General features: G+C 45.2%; 1 protein-coding gene across 4 annotated transcripts in view; it reads right to left on the bottom strand.

Moving 5' to 3' along the window:
- MTUS1 (microtubule associated scaffold protein 1) overlaps positions 1 to 26,523 on the bottom strand; it is a 131,419-nt gene that overhangs the window by 91,811 nt on the left and 13,085 nt on the right. The window lies entirely within an intron of this gene.

Genomic DNA, 26,523 nt, shown 5'->3' with positions numbered 1-26,523 from the left:
TGATTCTTAATAGTTAAATAGGTACTCTACTGGAAGTTCCTAAAAATGTTAAATAGTTACTGCATGACACACCAACTCTACTCTCAAGTTGGTGTGTCATGCAGTAACTATTTAACATTTTTGTATCATGAAAACAAATGTCCACACAAAAACTTATACAGGAATGAGCATGATTTTGAATAGAAGTATCTATACTAATAAAAGGGTAATATGCTAATTAAAGTGGACATCTTCTGGGTGACCTTCTGGGCGTCCTTCCAGATAAAGCCACGGTGGTGGGGCTGAGGCAGAAGCAGTTAGGGGCAATCAGGCCGGCAGGGGAGAGCAGTTAGGGGGATCAGGCCGGCAGGCAGAGAGGTTAGGAGTGATCAAGCAGGCAGGCAGAGGTGGTTAGGGGCGATCAGGCCGGAAGGGGAGCAGTTAGGGGCATCAAGCAGGCAGACAGAGTGGTTAGGGGCGATCAGGCAGGCAGACTGGTGAGTAGTTAGGAGCCAGCGGTCCCAGATTGTGAGAGGGATGTCCCACTGCCGGTTTAGGCCCAATCCCACAGGCACTGGGCCTAAACCAGAAGTCGGATATCCCCCAGGGGTCCTGGATTGGAGAGGGTGCAGGCCGGGCTGAGAGAAACCCTCCCCCATGCACGAATTTTGTGCACTGGGCCTCTAGTTGTTCGTAATAGGCAAAAAGTAAAAGCAACCCAAATGTCCCTTACTTGGTAAACAGGTAACAACATGCTATATACCTTACAACTGATATATTCTTCAGCAACAGAAAGGAATAGAATATGGACTCATACAACATGGATATAATGCTACAACTGAAAACATTATACTTAATGAAAGGAGCCATTCACAAAAGACTACATATTATGTGGTACCATTTACATGAAGTGCCCAGAATAGACAAGTCTGTAGAGCAGTGGTTCTCAACCTTCCTAATGCCACAACCCTTTAATACAGTTCCTCGTGTTGTGGTGACCCCCAACCATAAAATTATTTTCGTTGCTACTTCATAACTGTAATTTTGCTACTGTTATGAATTGTAATGTAAATACTATCTGTGTTTTCTGAAGGTCTTAGGCGACCCTCCTAGCAGTTCTCAACCTGTGGGTCGTGACCCACAGGTTGAGAACTGCTGCTGTAGAGCCTAAGATCATCAGAAAACACAGATATTTACATTACGATTCATTAACAGTAGCAAAATTACAGTTATGAAGTAGCAACGAAAATAATTTTATGGTTGGGGGTCGCGGCATTAGAAAGGTTGAGAACCACTGCTGTAGAGACAGAATGTCAATTAGTGGTTCTCTAGGGCTATTTTGTTTATTAGTTTATTTTGTTCATTAGATCCCACATCTCAGTGAAATCATATGGTACGTACTTGTCTCAGGCACTGAGCCACACTGAAGCCTGAAACAAGGAGAAAAGTTGATAATACTGACCCTGCTTTTACATTAAACTTTTAGTTTTTGTTCATCCTGGATTTTTTGCCTTAATGCCGATTTTTAAAAATAATTCACCAAATATTATTTATCTCAATCACTGAGGTTTTGGGGGGCACCCTTTAAATTCCCAACTTGAGGCGAGTACCTCACTCTCCTACCCTAGTCCCAGCCCTGCCCACCGAGGGCACAAGCTCTCCGCTGCCCCCCAGGAGCAGGCCCTGTCCCCACAGTGGAAGGGGGTAGGGGTGGTGGCCTGGCGGTGCCCTGTTCTACACTACAGTGACCAAGTGAGTCAGTTAAGTCTCTGTCCCTCAAACTAGCTCTCGTCTAAAATTCACCTGTCATTATAAATGAAGTCCTATCATTATAATTCATCTATAATTTCATCTATGACAATCTGCCCACCTTATTCTTTTTATTTCTCAAATGGTTCATAACCAGAGAGAGGAAGAAGGCAGGAATGATATTCAAAAGAGTGAACGACCAATCCTGACCGTGTCCTGGCCGCAGCCCTGGAGCAGGGTCCGGGAGGCCAGTCCCTGGGGAGCCAGGCATGTCCCCTTCGGTTCCTGGCTGCTGGAGAGGTCCAAGCACCCACCCAGAAAAGGCTGCGGTGGCTGATGAACCCCAAGAAGCACACGGGGCTTCGGGCAACAGCCATTCACCTACCACTGCAGGAGACCACCTGTACTTTAACCATCAGCCACTCAGAATAGCAGTCTTGAAAAGGGGATATTATTTATTGAGCCCGCTCCAAACTGTAAATATGTTGCCTAGGCAACGAGCCATGAGAAATAAACAAGGAATCAAATTTATGGGAGCAAACTGCACATAGGGTAACGGGGGCTTCTGTCCCGGGGGCAAGGTGGCTGGCGCTTCTGTTCAGGGTACGAGCCAAATGTTTTTCTCACATTGGTGGTTTGCAGCCTAAATCCTGCAATCCAGCTCACTTTCCCAGCTGGGATGTTGGTGTTAAAATAGCACAGACCTTAGGCCTAAAACCATTCCTTCTTTTAACCTGAGTGGAACACTGCTTTGTCCACAGGTTAGTGTTTCCACAGGAGGAGGGCGGCACGGGTAACGTCCAGGAAACGAGGCCTGGGCTGCGCGCCTGAAACAAAGCCGTCTGGGCCGTGGCACTCGACAGGCGTTAAGCAGGCAGCCTCCAGGTGCAGGCCACACAGCGAGACCTTGAACGACCCCTGGCAGTTGCACCCAGACACCAGCAAGGCCGCAGAGAAGGGCAGCGGGCGCCAGTGAGCACAGCTGCAGCCGCAGGGAACAGAGTGGACTCGGGCCCTTGTACTCAGTGGTGAGCAACGTCGTACTTACTGCTTTAAAGTGGCCACGCAGAAGGCTGCTGTGTGTCCTGTAGAAAACTAGAGTATGTCCAGCTTTAAACTGTTAATAATAGGTCCGGTGGGCAATGCTGCATGGGATACCCCCAATTCCATCACACATTAGAAGACAAGGAGTAAATGGTGGGTGGGGTAGGCTGGAACCCAGGTGGTTCTTCCAGTCTCAAGAGTCAACCCCCCTCACACACATGCACGTGCGGGCACACACATACACATGCACACTCTCCCTCTAGAGTTTCCAATTAGGGTTTGATTGGATAATTAAATATTAGGGATAAATCTTCCCCAGGAGGCGGGTTTCTTAGACTTAAGTAATTGTAGAGCGAGAGGCAGGAGCAACAGCTGTAGGTGCACACCCCTGAAAATGTGTGTGTGTGTGTGTGTGTGTGTGTGTGTGTGAGAGAGAGAGAGAGAGAGAGAGAGAGAGAGAGAGAGAGAGAGAGAGAGAGAGAGAGAGAGAGAGAGAGAGAGAGAGAGAGAGAGAAGAGAGAGAGAGAGAGAGAGAGAGAGAGAGAGAGAGAGAGAGCCGAAGATGTGTCCTAGGCAGGGGCCCACCTGGTGCAGCAGGACGGTCTTTGGAAACACTGTTCCAGAAACTGGGTTCTAAGAATGTAATTTTCCCTGCATTACTGTTTCAGGATTAAGGGACTGGCTTGTTTTTCAAACTGCGGCGGTCGCAGGGAGGGGGAAGAGGCAGTTCTGTGATCATCTGTGTCCTCTGCACACACGGGTGCTGAAGGAGCACAGCTGAACTAAGGGTTGGCAGTAGCTCCAGTCTCCCCCCACCCTTTATCCATGGGGGGGGGGGGGGTATGTTCCAAGGCCCCCAGGGATGCTGAAACCATGAATAGTACCGAATCCTGTACATATTATGCACTTTCCTATATATACATACATAAGCATTTAGGCACAGTAAGAGGTTAGCAACAATAACTAATAAAACAGAGTGATTATAACCATACACTGTAATAAAAGTTATGTGAAAGTGGTCTCTCTCCGATGACTGAAATGTCTACAGTGTGGAGACACTGGACAAAAGCATGATTCAGTCTCGGGTGGACAGAGCGGGATGGCTCAATATTTCATCATGCTACTCAGAATGGCATAAAATTTTAAAGGTACGAATTGGGGGTTTTTCCTGGAATTTTCAGCCTGGCCTGCACCCGCTCCAATCTGGGACCCCTCAGGGGATATCACACTGCTGGTTTAGGCCCGATCACTCACCTGGCTGCCTGCTTGATTGCCCCTAACCACTCTGCCTGCTGGCCTGATCGCCCCCACTGCCCCCCGCCCCGCCAGCCTGCTTGCCCCCAACTGCCCCACCCTGCTGGCCTGCTTGCCCCCAACTGCCCCCCCCCCCGCCAACCTGATCACCCCCAGCTGCCTCCCTGCCAGTCTGCTCGCCCCCAACTGCTTCCCCTGCCAGCCTGATCACCCCCAACTGCCCACCCCGCCCCCCACTGGCCTGATCACCCTAACCGCCTATGCCTTGGCCCTGCCACCATGGCTTTGTCTGGAAGGACGTCCGGAAGGTCTCTTGGAAGGTCTCCCGGTCTAATTAGCATATTACTCTTTTATTAGTATAGATATTTTCAGACTGTGGTTAAGCACAGGTAACAGACCACGGAAACCAAAACTTCAAATGGAGAGGCTACCCTACAAATGCATTCGTAGAAAATTAGTGCATTCTTCAAGTCCTCTTATTCCAGATTGGTAGTCTGGAATTCAGGACACGGTTTCCATTATTGAAAAAAAATACACATAAACAATTGTTAGGTTCGCAGATAGCCAACCGATGACATATGAACCCGTGATAGAGCCCAACTGTTGCCCAATAATACTGCTATTTCCCCCAGAATTGTGCCCAATACAGCCAGCGTCGCACACGGGGCCCTAGATGTCAGAAACACATGTCCTCTGCCATAGGCGCAGCCTCTACATAAGTAAATCTCTCTCTTCTCTCTAAAGGGCAGAGTGCAGACAGTAATTACTCCTCACCCGACCACTCAAAGAGAGTGATGGCTTGCTCTGTTTCCCAGATGGCGAGAGCGTCTGCCATCCTCGCTCCGCCGGCCCACGCCTGCAGCCCAGTTGTGCACGCAGGGACAAGAGAAATCACATTGCCTCCAGATTTCTCGCTCCCTGCTTGCAGAGACAGCAGGAGCTAACATAGTCCTTCATTTCAAGAATGAGCAGCAGTGGAAAAAATTATTTGAGGTGAAGATCTTGGTATAAATACAAAAGTATCTTTACCTGGAGAGAAGCCTACATAGGTAGCAACTAGCAACAGTCCAAATGCTCAGCAGCACTGGAAACAATGGAAAAGAGGTTTGCCTTTTATTATCAATCTCATGCGAGTCTGGAATCTTAAACTCTACAGAGGTCAAGACCCTGGAGCATACATAGCATGAGCACTTGCTATCGACCCCTCAGGATAGGGTCAGCTTTGCTGCAATAATAAACAGCCCCAAGCCCTGGCTGGGGTGGCTCGATTGGTTAGAGCACCATCCAGGGCACCGAAGGGTCACAGGTTCCATTCCTGGTCAGGGCACATATCTAGGTTATGCGTTCCGTCCCTGGTCAAGGCGTGTATGGGAGGCAACCAATCAATGTTTCTCCCTCACACCAATGTTTCCCTCTCTCCCTCTCCCTTGCCCTCTCTCTAGATTAGTGAAAAGTATATCCTCAGTGAGAATTTAAAAATAAAAAATAAAAACACCCCCAGGGGCGTTGGCAGGGAACCCGGCTCATATTCCTGGTCAACCAGGGACCCAGGTTGACCGAGGCTTCATCGCAACAAAAACGTCCAGTCAGCAGACATTGGGGCAGGACCACAGCAAAGCTTCTACTCGCTCTTAGCGTTCCTGCCTAAAAGGGACACACATCTGCTCACATTTCAGCAAGGCAGGCTACCGTTTACCCAGAAGTGAGAGAACCGGAAATATCTGTGCAAAGCATGAGGTAGTCAGGGGAGAATTTCTTTCCATTATGCATTAATTATACCAACATTCAGTATAGAGTGCATTGCACCAAATTATGCACCTTCACTGAAATTGGCATGCCTGACACTATAGCTCCTATGTCCAAATTATACCATTTCAGTCGATATCATTTATCATTGAGTCCCAGCTTTCAGGAAAGCAAAAGGAAAAAAAGGTAAGGCATAGTAAAGCTTTCTGTCACCACCATCTCATTGTTCTCCAAATGTAAGGTGCTTTTAATGACCAGTAACTGTGGCAGAGACTGGCTGGTCACCAAACTCATTTCCTTTTTTTTTTTTCTGCCCCCCCTCTCTCTTTTCTTTTTTATTTATTTTTTCAAAATATCTTTTATTGATTTTTTTACAGAGAGGAAGGGAGAGAGATAGAGAGTTAGAAACATCGATGAGAGAGAAACATCGATCAGCTGCCTCCTGCACACCCCCCACTGGGGATGTGCCCGCAACCAAGGTACATGCCCTTGACCGGAATCGAACCTGGGACCCTTGAGTCTGCAGGCCGACGCTCTATCCACTGAGCCAAACCGGTTAGGGCTCTTTTATCTTTTTTAAGTAAAACTGAAAGCACATTCTATTCACAAAAACAAATCAGTATCAGTGCAATTTAAAGAACAAGATCAGAAATTTGGCAGCTAATCGATAATTGAATGTCTGCATGAGTACCACATGCAGTACGCCCAGTGCACAAGTAGTCACCACCCTTGATTAGACACTGAAGAAATGGGGAGCTGTTTCCCTCCCACCCATCCCAAGAGCCACAGACAAGTCCCATTCCGCCACATCTCTTCCTGTTCCCCCTCCATGATAAATGAAAACGACCTGCCCGCTGCGTGTCACTGTGATGTTTTAGAATAGCCACATTATCACAACCAACAGCGGCCTACATATGACTGTTCTGCACAATAAGCTATTCTAATGGCCGCTGTGCCCGACACCTGGATGGCAAGCAGCCCACATGGCAGCAGAAAGGCAGAGGGCCAGTAAGGATGTCTCCAGGAAAAACACAAGAACTAACAAACACTGAAAGCTTTAACCAACTGAGAAACTGAACGGAGGGAAATCGGAGAGTGCTTTTGGAGAATCAGAGCTGTTTCTGCCAGATACTCAAAGAAAACAAAGTGATCGGGCCGGGGAGAGTAGGGGAGTAGTTGTACAAGAAAGGAAACATCATCCTAGTACACTCGGTCTCAGAGACACTATCCACTACCCATATTTTGTTTAAAAGATGGAAGTAAATAAGAGAAATAATGAAGAGAGGAAATGGGATTGCCTCGGAGAATAGACAATGGGCTTTCTGTTATATAATCCTTTTATTAGCCATTACTTGTCTTCTTAAACTCTGAGCACATGATAAGAATTAAAGAATTATGTAAAAGGATTATTTTGAATCTTTATCATCTACCCAATTTGCTCCTTCAATATGAATCCCTCTAGTTCCTTTTGAAATTCTCAATAGCTTAGCTCTTCTCTGAGCTTTAGGCAAAGCTCAGAGTGAAACTACAGACTCCACGAACCCACTGGTAGACCTGAGCGGCCAGTGGCCTTTTTCTGAGCCTGAGACTAGTGAATTATTCAGTGGCTGCTCTACACTATGCATCCTGATTGGCTACTAGAACCTGCTCATTTTAAGCCAGTATTCATGCCTCCACATTTTTCGGCTATTACCTCTAGCCACTTTCAGGGATGCTTATGGACCATCAAGGTCAATTGTCAAATTCTGCTCTAATTATATGTCAAAGCCAAGAGGCTGTCTTGTAAAACACATTCTAATATCAGAAACGTTATAATGTGAAAATACGTGTGTTTTAGAAATGATGAAATATAGCAATTTATTAAAACAGAGTTCAACACTTCAAAGTCATGGACTCTCGGAGTTAGAAGTACCCTTAAAAATAATCAATGAAAAAAAATAATCAATGGAATCTTAACACTAACACTTAGATCTTCTTAGACTATAATTAGTCAAATGTCTGCCCAACCCAGAGAATGTCGCATGGTTCTAGGCAATTCCTACTTACCTTGTCTAGACATTCCCTGTCCAAAGTCATAAAGCATACTACAGTATTGGGGATTCCAAGTCTAGCCACAGGAGACAGAAAACCTCAGGTAAGTGGCAAAAAAAACACACAAAGTAAACGTTTAGTTCTGTCTCATGGGAAAGGTTGTCCAGGATTAAGGAACCAGCTGTCAGGGACCCAGGCTCCACCTTTCTCATTCCTCTGCTCTGCATGACCTCAACCTATGGCCCAAAATAGAACAATCTGTGTTTCATTTAAGGGGTAGAAGAAGGGTGAAGAGGCAACAAGTGTGGAAGCTACCTCCACATAACACCACCCGCCAATGGCTACAGCTCAATCACATGGCCACACCTCCCTCCACGGCACGCTGGGAAATGGAAACCAATACAGGCTACTATACCCAGCTAAAATTTCTTAAACCATACAGAGGGGGACAATAGAGCCTGAGGGACAAAGAGCCATCTCCACCACACTTATCGCAGACCCAATGCCCTACGCGACAGGGCACTGCTCTTCACTAAAAAGAGGCTAGGTTTGTACTTAGACCTCCATGGTTATCTATTACATTTCAACAGAGATTTTTCTAGAAACCTGCTTTAAACTCAAATTCCCTCTGAAGGTACCTTGCTAGACTCAGGGGAAAAGATCTGTAAGAGAGAAGGTCCTTTCACAGTTTTCACATAGATGTCACAGTTATGACAACCCTAGCAGTTGGCCTGTAGGCCCTTAAAGAGGGATCCGGATCCCTCTGAACCATTTTGACATAACAGAAAATTTTAGTTTCTTTTAATAAAGATGGTCCATCAAGCTGATTTCCAGTCTGGTTTTGCTCTTCAGTGAATACAAGTCCTTGAATGGTTCCCTCACGTGTGATTAATGGCAGCTGTGCTTATGGATCTTGGACTAAAATTTGTAATCCAATCCAAAACTGCAGACTGATAAAATCTCAAAACAAAGACAATCTGAGATACTCTTTGAAACATGTATGTGGTGTCTACCAAGTGCTGGGCACAGGTAGGTTCTGGGGCTGCTACAGACTGGATGAGAATCAGTTGTGCAGAACGTGTGACTGGCAGTGAGATAAGGGCTGGACTATTAGAGCTGAAGGAATGAGCAGGCCATACCTGAGAGAAGATTTACAATTGCTTAGGGGTGCCAGGGGATAAATCAAGTAGAAATGGAAGGACAGGCATCTGGCCAGCGTGGTTCAGTGGTAGAGCATCAACCTATGAACCAAGAGGTCATGGCTGGATTCCCAGTCAGGATATATGCCCAGGTTGTGGGCTCGATCTCAGGGTGGGGCGGGCAGGAGGCAGCCAATCAATGATTCCCTCTCATCATTGATGTTTCTGTCTCTCTATCCCTCTCCCTTCTTCTCTGAAATCAATAAAAATCTATTTTTTAAAAAAAGACAGGCAATGCAGCCAGCAGCGATCACTCCAGCCCCTAAGTGTGAGGGGACCGGCATGGGTGGAGACAGTTAAGTAGCACAAAGTGGCCGCGGGTGGGATGAAGGGCAGCAGTCGGTAGGCTCAAGAATTGGTCTTCTATTCTGGGGCCGATGCGAGCCTGCCAAAGCTGAGAGGATGGATATAACACTCTGGTTTGGCTGAATGTGGCAGGTGTCCCGGTGAGGAAAGATCGACGGCAGGAAACTGTGCGGATGGATCTGAACTGACCCAGCGGTGATGAGAGGGAAGGAAGACGAAGCCAGGCAAAGCTCAAAGGCTCAGCCTTGCCTAGCCAGTTTGCTCAGTGGTTGGAGCATTAGTTGCAGGCTCAACCCTCCAGCCCCGGTCGGAGCAAGTGCAGGAAACAACCAATCGATGTATCTCTCTCACATTGATTGATGTTTCTCCCTCTCTCTCTCTATCTCCCTCCCTCCCTCCTTTCCTTCCTTCCACTCTGTCTAAAAATCAATGGAAAAAATATCCTCTGGTGAGAATTAACAACAACAAAATCACACACACACACACACACACACACACACACACACACGGCTCAGCTCTGTGTCATCTGCATGGCACAGTGGAGAGCCTGCCCCACGGTGAGTGCTGGAAACGTGACTATTGAACTAAACTTCATTTTAAGAGACTATTTTGCTTATATTAACATTCTCAGAAGGAAGTGCAGCAGATAGTACATAGGAAAGATGCATAAATAATCACATACTAGGTAAATACAAAAAGGATTTAAGCTTTTAGTATAAAATTTAAGAGTTTTACTATGTTTTCTCTGTTTTAAATAAACTAACAGGAGTAGGATACTAATTCTGGGTGCACTAGGTGCTAAAACAACAAAATATAAAGGAGATTTTCAAAGGACGAATAAGAGATCTGGGTTAAAATAAATAATGTATTAAGCAAAGAAACAAATACCATGTAGTTGGATCATCTAAGGAAAAATAACTCATTTGTTTCTAAAACATACAAACTTAAGAGTTTTTAAGTGAAGATATTACTCAATAATGAACCCTATCAGAGAAACTTTGCTTATGCCATGGTAAAACAATTAAAACAAGTACCTCAACAAAAATATATCACCACCTTTCCCTATCCACCCCTAAAACCACATGAGGTTTGTATTTAAAATATCTTTAAGACCCAGCACTTCACTAATTAGAATATTTTTCTAGGAATAACCAAGTATTCCCAACTTTCCTAAAAGTAGTAGAAGCCCCTCCCCCACAAAAACAAACAAACCCTAGTTACTACAAGACTATCAGCAGATAACAGAAAATGTATCCCAAACTGATCTAAAACACCAGAAAAAAATTTTAAATGATCCAAAGGAAAATATCTATTTTTATACTAATGAAGATTAAATAATTAACCTATATTCTATTTAAACCTCATGGATAAATAACATTTTTTAAGCTATGGGTGCATTTTAATGAGAATGGGCAACTGAAAACTAAATCTGTTGCTAATACAGCACAATGGGTCTTTCCTGGATAGCTCACATATGCCATTTAAAGCCTTCTGGCTGAAGCCGGTTTGGCTCAGTGGATAGAGCGTCGGTCTGCGGACTGAAAGGTCCCAGGTTCGATTCCGGTCAAGGCATGTACATTGGTTGCGGGCACATCCCCGGTAGGGAGTGTGCAGGAGGCAGCTGGTTGATGTTTCTCTCTCATCGATTTTTCTGGCTCTCTGTCCCTCTCCCTTCCTCTCTGTAAAAAATCAGTAAAATATATATTTTTAAAAAATAAAATAAAAATAAAGCCTTCTGGGATATGAAGGTGGACCCTGGGCTGATCCGTAAGGACACCAGTGACTCGCTAAACTCTGCTAGGAGATTCAACACAAAGCCAATTAACTGACCTACTGAAATTCAAGAATTCTTATTCCTGGACTTCATTCCAAAAATATTCTTTTATTCCAAGATTTTCTAGTTTAAGAATTTCCTAAAACCTCAAAACCAGCCTATGGAAGACCCCACACATCACAAACTCTTTAAACTGCATTCCTAAAAACTTAGTAATTTTACTACATCGTCTCAACATTTTTCCTTTACAAATGAGTACGTTTCAGAATAGCCTATATTCTTTAAACGTATCATAAAACAGCAGAAATAACAAGGTTGTGTTCCCTAATCTTCATATCTTGTTACTAAGATAGTGGCAGATTAAACATGCTCAGAGCATTTTAAATCATAAATATTCAAACAGTTCTAGTTTGAAACTGGCCTCATTCATTTATTCTTTGTTCAAGTATAGAAGCGCGCACGCACACACACACACACACACACACACACACACACACACACACACCACATGTGCACTCAGAGCTATAACCAAAAAGAACACCAAGGATCTAGACATTTCAGATGACATAGTAAACTAACATTTAAAAGGAGTAATTTCCTGCACGCTCCATGCTATTGCAGATGTGACCGTAAAGCGACCATGGTCAGTAGTAACAATATATTACCTTTTTACATGTTGCTAATGAAAGTTTTTGTGCTTGACAACTTAAGCTCAAAACAAAGCACCACATTTTATTCTTTTCCTCTCCAAAAAGTAGGTGAAAGCGTATTCACATTTGTTCATCATAATCTTTGCATTTTCACACATTCTAGAATCTATCCTGAAGGAGTATTTCAATATGATAAATATCACAAAATGTAAAGAGATGAAAAGCATTTAAGATTTTAAAAGCAGCTGGTCTGCAAAAGTACCACTCCTAAAACTTAACTCTAGTGCTCTTGCTGAAGTTCAACAGCCCAAATCAAGTACATCAAGGTAACTTACTTACATTCCTCAGAATATCAAAATCGACAGCTGTGAAAGTAAGCAAAAGACAGCAAGTTATTTGTCAAAAAAGAAAAAAATCGCTTTTGGTTGCACCTAAGAGACTGTCTTCTCAGACAGCAATGCAGAAACCACAACCAGACTAAAAAAGTCGGAACACCAGACATAAAATGAATCCTCTCCTGAGACCACGGTTATTCAGACAGCTCGGCCTTGCAACAGTAACACGGCTCAGTGTAATGACTTTTTTCCCTGAACCGAAGAATTTCCCTTGGACTCTCTGCCAACAAAACATCACAGACTTTTCTGAGGCTCGGAGGTGGAAAACTCCAGCGCAGATGTTTCTTGGTCATACTCGACACCACTTACAGTAAAACCCAAAACAAAACAAAAACGGAGGGTTCTGTAAAGTAAGCAACTTACTGGTCTGCCCAGACCATCTCTGGAAACCAGAGGGACTTCGGCCTGTCAGATTAGATCAGCATTCACTGTGACTGGAGACTGCTTCTGGATTAAAGGGCCCAGAACAGCCAGTGATTTGGACAATAAAAAAAAGAGGGAGGATGGAGTTTTAAAGGAAGGACGTTAAGTATGCAACTACATCAAAATAGGAACTCGATTTAAGGTATAATATTTTTAAGGTACATTCTTTTATTAATCTATCTACAGCTTTACTTCTATTTCCTATACTAATAAATTCTTAGGCATTTCATATCTTTTAAACTTAGAAAGTTCTAGGTACTCAAGAAATTTTCAAATTAATAATGTATTTTATGTGTCAGAGAAAGTTCTAGAAAGATAAGTACCATACCATGATAATGGTTCATCACCACTCCCTCAGGCAGAAGGGGGCATCCACATTATAAATTTGCTTCATACATTTCTACTATTATTTAAATATTTATAATTGCTTTTGGAATCTTATGTAAATACCAAAATATTAAAAATATATTTATGCGCCCATGGGAAAAAAAAAGACACATGTTTATGGGCTGTCCTTTTTTGATCAAAATTTCTTTCACAGAAACTGAAATGAAAAGATCTGGAAATCATTTATTCAGAATCTTGGGCCAGCTATCTGCTCTTTACAACATGAAAAACTGGTGTCATCAACACTGTTACTTTACAAAATAGCCTATGTACATAGTTCCTGAATAAATGGGACTTTCAAATTTGAACAGCAGATGGTCCAATTCATACAGAAACATGCCAAGAAGTCTTGTATGCAGGCAGTCTACACACAAAGTCAAACACACAACAGATAAACTGCTCCTGAAATAAAACACGACTCTCCTTCACAACGGTAATTTTTCTCTTGTCCTAGAAAGAGGGCCCATTCATGGACAAGGGGTTGACCAACACTAATGACTGATTCATCTTCTAGTGCGTAGAGTATTGGAGTTCATTCCATCCAACCTACTGACTCCGTATGTGAGAAAACTGCTGCCTAAAGAGAAACAGTTGATTTCTGGTTCTGTCTCCATTGTATAACTCCAGGAGTCACCATTCACACACAGCTCATGGAAAAGAAATCACCATTTACATTAAAGGTGACGGTAACGGTGCTCCTAGAATCGTGCAATGTAGGAGCCTTATGACTTTCAAGTTCTTACAACTATTTAGAGACAGAACCAGGATTAGGAACTCTTACCTCCAGCCCCTTTGGCTCACCACCATCTTGCCACATACAAATATTGGGGAGGATGGGCAAAAGGTAATGGTGCACTTAAGATAACACCCCAATTTTTACCCTCTTGAACACTATGCATGTAACCTAAATGGCAGGAATACCACAGACTAATTTGCATTAAGAACATTAAATGTACTAAAAGGAAAGCCTATAGAAAGTAGAGACGAGCCTACAGAACAGAAAAACTTTAAAAAAATATAAAGATGCCCTACCCCAAAGTAACATATTAGTCTGTGTCCCAAAGCTACAGGCGAGAACAGGAGTAAATACTACACTTGTATTACCCTGCATCCCTATTGGTCTCAATCTCTCACCACAGAGGAGATGAATAAAGAGATTCATAATTACAACTGTCATGTGCATCTGCTGAAACAAAATGATCTGGTCCTGCTTCCTAGCAGACGAGGCCAGCTTCATCCTTACTGATGTCATACCAAGGAAGCACTTCTGGCTACAATCACTGATGCCAATTAAGATAAGAAACCAGTACATTCAGTTCCCTACCGGGTCTCACAAGAGATTAAATTTTTCTACAAGGAGAAACTAGGCCAAAAACTAAACACCATATGCTCAACCCTTTTTGTAACCCAGTATCACTCAGTGATACAGAGGCACTAAGTAAGTAAAAGCGTTTGAGAACATTACTCAGTCAATAAGCGGAGGATCGTTCAACCACCTGTGATTCGTCGCAAAGAAACGGGGGTAAAAAAAAAAAAAAAAAGAAACGGGGGTAGGAGGTAGGGAGAAACTAAAGGGCACAGGTCTTTGAAAAAGCGGTGTCTTAGGAACCGAGGGAAGATTACAGAGCAAGCCTATTGTAATCCAGGTAAGAGAAATGAAAAGAGATTAGTCCTCCAAAGACACAAGCTACTATGAACTAAATGACCCCTCAGCTTCCTAAGCACGTGCAACAAACACGCACACACAACTTTCCTCTTTTCTCTGCTTGATTTGAAAAGTTAACTTAGGCTGAGAAACTATTAGTCTTGCCCTAACCAGTTTGGCTCAGTGGATAGAGCGTAGGCCTGCGGACTGAGGGGTCCCAGGTTCGATTCCGGTCAAGGGCATGTACCTTGGTTGCGGGTCCATCCCCAGTGGGGAGTGTGCAGGAGGCAGCTGATCGATGTTTCTAACTCTCTATCCCTCTTCCTTCCTCTCTGTAAAAATCAATAAAATCTATTTTTTTTTAAAGAAACTATTAGCCTTTATTCCCAGAGACACCAGTGAGGAGCCAAGAGAAATAAAGGCCAACAGTAAAATAAATAGAAAGACGAGAAATCAGATCCCAAGGAGAGAAATAATGAATTATACATCACTGGAAATTAATGTCTCCGAACCAAACTTTTAAAACACTTTGTGATGCCTCCGGTCACCAAACCCATGTGCAGCAGTGAGGGGAGAGGCTAGGATTAGCTGCAGAAACTCGAGGCTGCCTGGAGGGGCTGGAAGAACCCAGAAAGCCCAGTGTTGGCATCAGTGGCTGGCGTGCACAAAGGCAAACGCAGGGTAAGACGCTGCGCTTGGATGGAGCACCAAACCCCAGCAGGGGCCTCCCAGGAAGAGCTCTCTCACATCTCCCTCATCACTTCCGTTTCTGTCCACCAGCGTCCAGTCATCACCGCTCCACACACGGTATCAACAGCTAGTGTGTCCGAGTGGAAACTCGAGCTCAAAGCACCCAGTTGGTACGTGGGCCTCAGAGGCCAGGCTGCTAATTCAACGCTCATGCTCTTGCCCACATTTACTTCCTCCTTCACCTCCATTCTCCTCGTGACTCCACCTTCAGCTGTACTGCTGGGACAGGCAGTCCCCACCGGACAAGCAGGTTCTCTTCCAAAGTTCACGTGGAAGTTTATTATAAGCCAAAACCAATTTTCCTAGAGCAATGCTATTTATGATGACAGGTTCCCAGGCTGGCTCCCAAACAGAAACCCATTGAATCCATGATGTAAGTATTACCAACTTCATATAGACCTACACACATCCTTGTAGGCCCTTAATAGATGTACAAGGACCAAGGAGCTGAATGCAAGTTAGAGCATTACTTCCATGGAAAATGCATTCCAAGTCAGAAAAGAGAAGCGAACTAGTTCCTTTTTCTACTTGACTCTGACTACCACCAGATGCCATGGCGTATGATTCAGTGACAAGGACATTCTGATACATGCTGCAAAGAGATGAACCGTGAAAACATGCTAAAGGAAATAAACCAGACACAAAAGGAAATGGTTTAATTCTTCTTACATGAAGTACCTAGAACAGGTAAATTCATGGAAAGTAGGACAGGTTATCAGGGCTAGTGGGAAAGTTGAATGGGAAATTCTTCTTGAATGAGTTCAAAGTTTCTGTTTGAGATGATGGAAAACTCTGGAACTAGGTAGTGGTGATGCCTATACAGCACTGGAATGTACTATATACCACGGAATTGTATACTCAAAAATGGTTAAAATGGTAATTTTATGTTACGTATATTTTACCACAATTTAAAAAAAAAGGGGGGGGGGGGAGGCAACACCACAAACTAGAAGTGCCAGATCTAATGGTCTAACTTCATTGCTACCTCAACTTTCCCAATCTATAGAACAGGAGAAAAATGTTACAGCCCAGCCCTAACCGGTTTGGCTCAGTGGATAGAGCGTTGGCCTGTGGACTGAAAGGTCCCAGGTTCGATTCCGGTCAAGGGCATGTACCTTGGTTGCGGGCACATCCCAATTAGGAGGTGTGCAGGAGGCAGCTGATCGATGTTTCTCTCTCATCGATGTTTCTAACTCTCTATCCCTCTCCCTTCCTCTCTGTAAAAAATCAATAACATATATTTTTTAAAAATTACAGCCCATGTCTTGGAATTCGGGGCTGCCTCCTGAGCATTTGAGATCGCATACGCTGCTAGTAAAGCCATGAATGGAGAGGTCTACACCAGAGCACTTGTCACCACACTAACCGCTGTGGCTCCACGCAGCTGCCAGGTGGAACCTCAGTCCCAGAGAAAGAACCCACTTGGACACAGGAACACATACCTTAAGTTTGCAAGTTGTGTTGTTAAAATCCTTCATTTCAATTCTCACTCTACCAACATGAGTCATCCAACAGATAAATGATTTCAGAGAAGAGTAAAACTGCGATAGTAACCAGGGCAAACCCAACTGAGTCCCACAACTAAGGAACAGGTTTCTAGGCAGCCGTTTCACAGTTAAATCGAGGTGCTTAGACCCCCAAAACCACTCATTAATAGTGTTGCTATTATTTCCAGAGAAAGGTTGATGCAACTACCTCTACATGGAACACTCCCACTCCAGGCCCACGTAATAAGAAGTTCCTTCTTCAGGGCTAAATACATCTCAACTTGATCGCATGATTCCGAGAATAAGAGCTGTCTGGCGAACATCTGTGTCAGAAGTCTCAGGCATGAAGTCTTACTTTACGTTAGCACTCAATGAATGTTGACTATAATCAGATTTTCTTAGTGACCCATTAAACAGCACTCACAGATGATGGATCAAAACTAAAAAGTAGTAAACAGCCCTAGCTGGTTTGGCTCAGTGGATAGAGCATTGGACTGCGGACTGGAAGGTCCCAGGTTCGATCAGGGGCACATGCTCGGGTTGCGGCCTGGAACCCCACTAGGGGGAGTGCAGGAGTCAGCCAATCAATGATACTCTCTCATCATGGATGTTTCTATCTTTCTCTCCCTCTCCCTTCCTCTCTGAAATCAATAAAAATAAAAATTCTTAAGTGGCAAACAACTATTTTTTTCAACCTTACATGTTTTTTATATATTTTTTTCTTTTTATTGAATCTATTGGGGTGACACTGATTAACAAAATTATACAGGTTTCAAGTGCGCAATCCCATAACACAGCATCTATACACTGTGTGTTCACCACCCCAAATGAAGTCGCCATCCATCACCATTCTCCCCCCCATATGCATCTCCAGCTCCCCGCTGCAATCACCACACTGTTGTCTGTGTCCATGAGTTCTTTCTCTTTTTTTTTCTTTTTTGCTCAATCCCTTCCCTCCCCCAGCGCCCCCCATCACACACACAGCTGTCAGTCTGCTCTCTCTGAGTCCGTCTCTACTTTGTTTATTAGTTAACTTTATTCATTAGATTCCACATGACTCAAGACAACTATTTTTAATATTTAAACACAAATATAAAAAAGTAGCCCAGCTGGTATAGCTCAGGGGTTGAGCATCGACCTATGAACCAGGAGGTCACAGTTCTATTCCTGGTCAGGTCATATGCCCGGTTGCAGGCTCGATCCCCAGTAGGCTGTGTTCAGGTGGCAGCCAATCAATGATTCTCTCTCATCATTGATGTTTCTCTCTCTCTTCCTCTCTGAAATCAATAAAAATACATTTTTTTAAAAGTCAATATGTGTAATACTCTTTCTCTTTAAAGACCTAATGGTCATTGTCCTTTTGGAAAGCAAGGTCAACAGTCATAAAAAATGGGTTGGATGTCATCTTTAAGTGAAAACCTCTGAGCCTGAGCTCAGTTCAGAGCAGCCCCCCTCTCTGAGACCAGCCCCCTTTTCCTCACTGGAGGGGGCTCCACCGGATGAGCTAGCCTGGGATAGCATCTGCCTCAAAGGGGGCCGGAGTCTCTCTCCCCAGCATTTGGAATATGGAGCAGCTAGTTAGGCACGGTGAGTCCATGGAATAAATCCAAGCTCTGGGGATTAGCCTCCTTCCTCCACGCACCCAGAGCACAGGAAGAGAAAAGACTGCTCCCAATGTCCCAAGAGATGCAGAAACAAAAACCAGTGAGGAGATGGATTGGCCTGACTTGATTCACTACAACTTCCTTCACACTGAATTCTGAGAAATAGCCCGTGCACTAATAACATTGATCCATGTTTCCCCCGAGGTAGCTTGGATTTCTATTACTTCAATTAAGAGTCGTAAGTAAACTGTTGCCAAGAATTTGCCATAGGAAAGACTTTAAAGAGAGGATTTTCCAGCTTATTTTCTACAACTATGATGACTTAGAAACAATCCAAATGTTAGCAAGGGACTGATTTAAAAATTACACTATCGTCAGTCAATGAAATACTACCATTTAAAATACACAGGAAAAGAACGTGAGAAAATGAAAACAGTAGATGTGAATGGGGTAGGGGGCTGTGGGTTACTGATGCTATTTTCATCCTGTCTTTGTTATTCATCAAGACCAGGAAGAAAAATCTAATCGTTGCTGAAATGAGAAATAACAAAAATGTCCATCACTGGTGAATGAATTTAAAAATCGTAGTAGATCCATATAATGAAACTATAGGCCCGGTGCACGAAAATTCGTGCACTTGGGGGGTGTCCCTCAGCCCAGCCTGCGCCCTCTCACAGTCTGGGAGCCCTTGGGGGATGACCACCTGCCAGCTTAGGCCCGCTCCCCAGGGAATTGGGCCTAAGCTGGCAGTCAGACATTCCTATGGAAGCCTTGGAGCCCTTGGAGGATGTCTGACTGACAGCGCTACGCCACAGTGGGACATCCTTAGTGTTGCCGAGGAGGTGGGAGAGGCTCCTGCCACCACTGCTGCGCTCACAGCCATCAGCCCCGCTTATGGCTGAGTGGCGCTCCCCCTGTGGGAGCGCACTGACCACCAGGGGGCAGATCCTGCATTGAGCATCTGCCCCTGGTGGTCAGTGTGCATCATAATGACCAGTCGTTCCGCTGTTAGGGTCAATTTGCATATTACCCTTTTATTATATAGGATACCACTCCGCATTAAACAGGCAGACCACTGTTAACAACGAGAGAAAGGTACCGCAAACACATACGTGAAGTGAAAGAAGCCAGACGCAATCGGCAACCGTGCTGTCTGGGAAGATATTTACATACCACCTGGAAAGGCAAGCCCATGAGGACAGGACTCACACCAGCGTCTGTCCGGGTGAGGAGGGGGAGGAGGGGGAGGGCTGAGGGGGCACGAGGACACTTGGAGATGATGAAAATTTCTGTTTATTTTTATTGTGGTTGGTGATTACACAACTCCATCTTGTCAAAATTCAATATATCCAGAGCGTGGTTAGGATGTGGGTCACATAATTCTCCCATAAATTCCCATTTTAAATGTATAGGTCTTTGTTTAAAGGACCCGTTGTCTGCAGGTTTCCGAACAATGCTTCGCTCTGTGCTCCCGGGCCGTATAGGAGACAAGGCACGTTACTGTTTCCATTCTTCCAACGTACTGTGACCAACATTAAATACAAAATATTTTTTTTTGCAAGTTAGAAACATCGAGAAATATAGCCCACTATACGCCCAGCCTCCTAAAAAGAATCACCTGCCCTAGCAGGCTTGGCTCAGTGCATAGAGCGTCGGCCTGCGGACGGAAGCGTGCTGGGTTCAATTCCGGTCAAGGGCACGCACCTAGGTTGCAGGCCCTGGTCGGGGGCATGCGGGAGGCAATCAATCAATGTATCTCGCTCACATCGGTGTTTCTTTCTGTCTCTTCCTCTCCTTTCCACTCTCTCTAAAAATCAATGGAAAAAATGTCCTCGGGTGAGGATTAACATAACAATAATAAAAAATAAAAAGAATCACCAGTAATATTTACTTGAGTAAAAGTTTCTAAGTCATTCAATCAGCGGAACATTCACGTCCCCCTACACCCGCCGGGAAGGACAGTCACGGTGCCCCCCCTTCCCACCGCCTGCAGCCAGCGCCTCCCTGCCGCCCGCCGCCTCTTCTGGCACCGGAAGCAGCCGAGGCTCTGGGCCACGCCGCCCTCCTCCTGGACGGGGACTATTTTTAGGCCTGTGGCCTCTCTCTGATTTCTAAGTTGGCCCTGGACATCCATGAGGCAATCTTTGGAAAGAAACCCCTCAGAAGCCAGGCAAGTCCCAGGAGGATTAGCAGCTCTCCTCTGCTAACACAGCAAGAAGCCCCTGAGCTCCAGAGGAGAATGCCCTCCGAGGTCAGCGGGGTCATGGCCTTCATAGCCCTCCTCTGGCCGGACCAACGCCAGGTTCCCACTGCAAATGTGCCAGCCGATCCCGCCTGTGATTTCATCCGGTTAAAAAAAAAAAAAAAAGGAATCAAAGATGAAAGAGCTCCTGATCGTATGAGAATTTTAATCCATGTACCAGAAAATGTGAAACAACTCAGTGGTAAGATTTATTTTTCCTAAAATATCATGTCCAGCAGCAACGTTAAGATTTATATAATAGCCCTGGCCAGGTAGCTCAGGTGGATAGAGTGTCGTCCCAATATACTAAGGCAGTGGGTTCGATTCCTGGTCAGGGAACATACAAGAAGCAACCGACAAATGCATAAATAAGTGGAACAACAAATCAATCTTTCTCTCTCTCTAAAAATCAATAAATTTTTAAAAAATTTTAAGATTTATGTCACAGCTTTGGAAAGAGGTTGCTATTCATAAAAATATTCCAAGAAACTTTTAGTCATCTTTCAAAAAAAGGATAGTGCAGCAAGACAGTGTAGTATGTTAACTATCCCCTTGTGCTATTTAAAAATATAACCATATACTATAATGTCTGGAAATTGGAACAGGCCTACCAGCAACACGAACCATGTCTGATGTTAAACCTTACATCACCTACTCTGACATTTCTATAAAAGACAGCAATAGGAACGTGAACTTCAATTCCAATGTTTGGTTGGTTTTCCCATCTCATTACTAAAAGGAAGCATGAGAACCTCAAACTAGGTTTGAATGTCTTAACGACTGAAACTTCATGGGAGAGCGCATCTAAGAAATAAGAGGGGGAAATACACTTATGTATTTCACCTGTGTCGTTCCTCCGAGGATACCACAGCACACCAAAACTGATCTCTTTCATTCATCCTCAACCTAACTTTTGTGAAGAATCTTTGCCCTAGCCGGCTTGGCTCAGTGGACAGAGCGTCGGCCTGGGGACTGAAGGGTCCCAAATTCGATTCCAGTCAAGGGCACATGCCCGTGTAGTGGGCTCGAGCCCCAGTGTGGGACCTGCAGGAGGCAGCCGATCAATGATTCTCTCTCATCGTTGAGGATTCCATCTCTCTCTCTCTCCCTCTCTGAAGTCAACAAAAATATGTATTTGAAAAACTGTATATCTTTTCTGAACCCCCAAGCTTCGTGTCAAAATTATTTGCTCTCCAGATCCGTACGGGGAACACTAAATGAAGGCCTCAGAAAAGCACTGGGATAACACGCTGGCCCCAGGATTTGAGCAGACAAGCTGGCCTGACTCGGAATTGCGGACCCGAGGAATGATGCAGGCTCGCTCACTGGTCCTGGCATGGCAGTGAGCGTCAGTTCACCGGGAGTCTCTGGCCCAGAAGGTGAGTGAGCACATCTCTACCTGTCAGGTACCCTCCCCTCCTCCCGCTGTGGAGCACCAGGATGGCTACATGGGTGGGGGGGGGGGGGGGGGGAGGAGGGGTGCCGAGAGAACAAAATAACCCGGCATGGACCTTAGAAGCAAGAAACCCAGGCAAGTCCCGTCCCTTGCCCTCATGCCCAGAACAGACTCTCACTGCTCTCAAACTGGCTACTTTGTGCGTTTCTCAGATGGGAGTGAAAGAAGAGGGAGCCTAGGGGATCTCAGAATCTTAACAGACTCAGAGGAATCGATGATGTAATTTTTTAAATAAAAAAGGACACTGAATGTGCACTGTGCTATAGAAGAATGTGGAAATTCACAAACTCGGCTTTGTTTAGCTTTATATTTCTAAGGCTAACATGTTTAATGCAAAGTCTTTAGGTCCGTGAAAATGATCCGAGTCTGGCTCCCAATTGTATGATGACCTGTGACAGCTTTTAAAATCATTGGTAGGTGAAAGTCAATCAAGGCAGACTCCTCTAGCCCTGGCCAGTGTCGCTAAGTGGTTAGAGAGTCTGCCTGCAGGTCAAGCAGGTTAATTTCCTCTCAAGGGCACATACCTGGGTTGAAGATCTGATCTCCACCCTGATTGGGCATGTGCGGCGGGGGGGGGGGGGGGGGGGGGGGGGGGGGAAGACAGCCAATCAATGTCTGTCTCTCTCTCTCTCTCTCTCTCTCTCTTCCCCTTTTCTCTCTTCCCTTCCCCCCATCCCTGCCACTCTCTCTAAAAATCAATGGAAAAAATATCCTTAGGTGAGGATTACCAACATAAAAAGACAGACACCTCTAAACAATTACCCTCAGCAATAAACTCTCAACAGCAACAATTCAAGGAATATGCTGACTCCTTCATAGCAACCTGCAGCTCAGCTGTGGCCAACAACTCCCAGGCTGAGGCCGGAATCATTGCTCCCATTCACAGATCCGTGGGCCCGCACAGCACGCCAGGCTGGCTCGGGGGTTAAGGCCGAGATGGGTGCAATGGAGACGTGCACTTAAACATGGGGAGGACATGTTCCACTCGTGCTCACTCAGTAAGTATCTGTGGAGTTCAGTGGCCCAGCTCTTCCAAGTGAACAATCCCAGTATCCACTCAGGCCTTTCTCCAAATGACTTCAACCCCCTGCATAAGGTATTTTAACCAGAAGTTAAACGAAATAACATTTCTCTTCTTGGATACTAAGTTCCCAGTTTAGCAGTAAAGGCAAGATGGCTGTGTGGTTTCATTTAATCCACGTTCACAACTGAGAAAAATTCTATTTCCCCACCATTAAATAAACACTGGACATTGTAGTTAACCATATCAACCTCACCAATTTCCTTACAACTGTTCTCGTTACACCAGAAACTTTTCAAAAAAGAAATAATCCTTATGTGGATTTTATTATAGTCACAGCCTCCAATTAACTACAAAAGGAGGCGCCCGTACAATAGCACTAGTCCCGGGAAACTTAGTAGCTACAGAATGGGGATCGGCTACCTGGTGTACCTCCCTGCTAATTCCCTTATCCCTGCTATAAGGTGACCGTTTACTGCCAAAGCTTACATTCATTCTCCAAACACTCATCAATCGCCTGCCACGTGCCAGCTAAGCTGCTAGGAGCACAAGACCGCCCTTGTCTTCAAGGAGCCTTCAGAGAGCCTTCAGTGCAGCTGAGAAGACAGACAGTTCAGGGACATAATTACAAATGCTGCACAAGAAAAAGCCACCGGAGCCTAAGGGAGCTGTGGACACGGAGGGGGTGCTTTCGGGTAGCTCCCGGGAGGAGATGAAGCATAAGGAGCAGGCCGGGGAGTGCGTCTCAGCCTTTCAGATGTTCTGTAAACTTTCCCCTCCCAAAATCTGGACACACAACATGGGGAAGCCAGCTTTTCATGTTGCCACTAAGGACACGTCAGACAAAATACCTGTTTACTACTACCCACAATGATAAAAGGACATTTCTACTACTACCAACACTTTATAAAAGAACATCTTTGCTACTACCAGCACATGACACAAGTCATTTTTTAACACAAAACTGAAGGGAGTAGATACTGCGGACTAAAGAACCTTCTTTTAGCTTACATTATGTAAATTTCGCCTGATGGAAATGTCAGCACATATTTTTTTTCCATTTCACTGTATCATGGTAGACACTTTGCTTCCAAGCCCCTCCACCATTCCCCTTCACAGATCCTCACGTGGAACCTCTGGGCTGGGTGAAAAGGGCAGCAGGGGCGAGGAGGGTGGGAGGATGCAGAAGGGAGGCTGCCAGAGGCTGCCAGATGGGATACGAATGGCAGTTTCCCAACTCTCCAGGAAGATCAAAGAGGAGGACCAGAAAGGCACACATAAAAGAAGTGCTGAGAGGGCCAGGGCCCAGAAAAGGCCAGGACAGACCAAGGAAGAGTCACTGTGTCCTGATCCCTCCACTGGAAGCCACAACAGAGACCACAGAAACCAGGACACACCTGGACAGAGCCATCTACAGACCAACCAGGACACACACACACACACACACACATACAGCCATCTACAGACCAACCAGGACACACACACACATACACACACACACACACATACATACACACACACACACGGCCATCTACAGACCAACCAGGACACACCTGGAGAGAACCATCTACAGACCAACCAGGACACACACACACACACACACACACACACAGCCATCTACAGACCAACCAGGACACACCTGGAGAGAACCATCTACAGACCAACCAGGACACACACACACACACACACACACACAGCCATCTACAGACCAACCAGGACACACCTGGAGAGAACCATCTACAGACCAACTAGGACACACACACACACACACACACACAGGGCCATCTACTGACCAACCAGGACACACCTGGACAGAGCCATCTACAGACCAACCAGGACACACCAGACCAACCAGGGCACGGACACACACACACACACACACACACACACACGGCCATCTACAGACCAACCAGGACGGACACACACACACACACACACACACACACACACACACGGCCATCTACTGACCAACCAGGACACACCTGGACAGAGCCATCTACAGACCAACCAGGGGACACACACACACACACACACACACAGAGCCATCTACAGACCAACCAGGGGACACACACACACACACACACAGAGCCATCTACAGACCAACCAGGGGACACACACACAGCCATCTACAGACTAACCAGGACACACACGGACAGAGCCATCTACTGACCAACCAGGACACACACACACACACACACACACACACACACATACACACACAGAGCCATCTACACACACAGAGCCATTTACAGACTAACCAGGACACACCTGGACAGAGCCATCTACAGACCAACCAGGACACATCTGGACAGAGCCATCTACTGACTAACCAGGTCACACACACAGTCATCTACAGACTAACCATGAGGAATGATTCTGCAGAGGCCATGACTTCCAGAAGGCAGAACCTGGACCAAACAACCTCACCCATTTCCTGAGATCCTGGTGCTATAAAGCTCCTCCAGGACCCAGGTACCATCCCAGATGTGGGTGTCCTGGGAAGAGAGGAAAACAACCCTTGAGATGAGAGAACAGCCCTGGAAAGGAAGTTTGAATTGACCAAATTTAAATCCTGAAGTTAGGTAGTATGTCTAGTAACTGGCACCCAAACATCCTGGGGAACTAGTTCACCTTCAGGAACAGAGGGAGCAGGCACAAAATCATTCCGGTCAGGCCAGACATCACCGCGGTTCTTCGGGTCACTTAGGAACTCACCCACCCTCACACCAACTCATACTGTTTCAGATGTATTTCAGAAAGAAAAATCAAAATATTATTTAAATCATATATACTCTTTCCTAATAAAGTTGACAAGTATTGTGTAGAGTGAGGCTGACCTAACAGCTGACACACTATCTGAGGCTTTTGAATGTTGGAAGGACTTGTGAGCAAAAAAGCTGTGTCCACCGTGTTCAGGGCATCAGGGGCTGACAAGTGGGGACTGTCTCTCGCTGACACGTTGTCAATTCCTACTTGTCCAGCCACAGTCAGCAAAGTGTGTGAGGCCAGGACAGGGCAGCGGGCAGCTACTTCTTCCGTGGATAAAGATAACAAAGGCAACACACAGCTCTTCAAAGTCCACAAAGTGTTCTCACAGTCCTCCTCCCAGTGACAGCCCGTGGGACAGACGGGTCCCATGACCATCACCTTCCTCCTAAGCCTCCTCTCCTTTTATAGAAGTCAAACTTGACATTTCCACAACTTCAGTACCTTGTCCAAGAAACAGAGTTAATAAATAGCAATGGCCATTAAACCCAGTTCAGATGTGTAATCTTGATCTCCCTTCCGCCCTCCTTCCCACAGGACTAAAATCTACTAACTTTTGGCAGCTTTAGAAAGCTATATGGACCCACAGCTGCCCAGACACAGAGAACATGTGCT

Source organism: Cnephaeus nilssonii (genome assembly GCF_951640355.1).
Source record: "Cnephaeus nilssonii genome assembly, chromosome: 8".
Classification (NCBI taxonomy): domain Eukaryota; kingdom Metazoa; phylum Chordata; class Mammalia; order Chiroptera; family Vespertilionidae; genus Cnephaeus; species Cnephaeus nilssonii.
The sequence above is the reverse complement of the archived record's forward strand: the minus strand, read 5'-3'. Positions and strand labels throughout refer to the sequence as shown.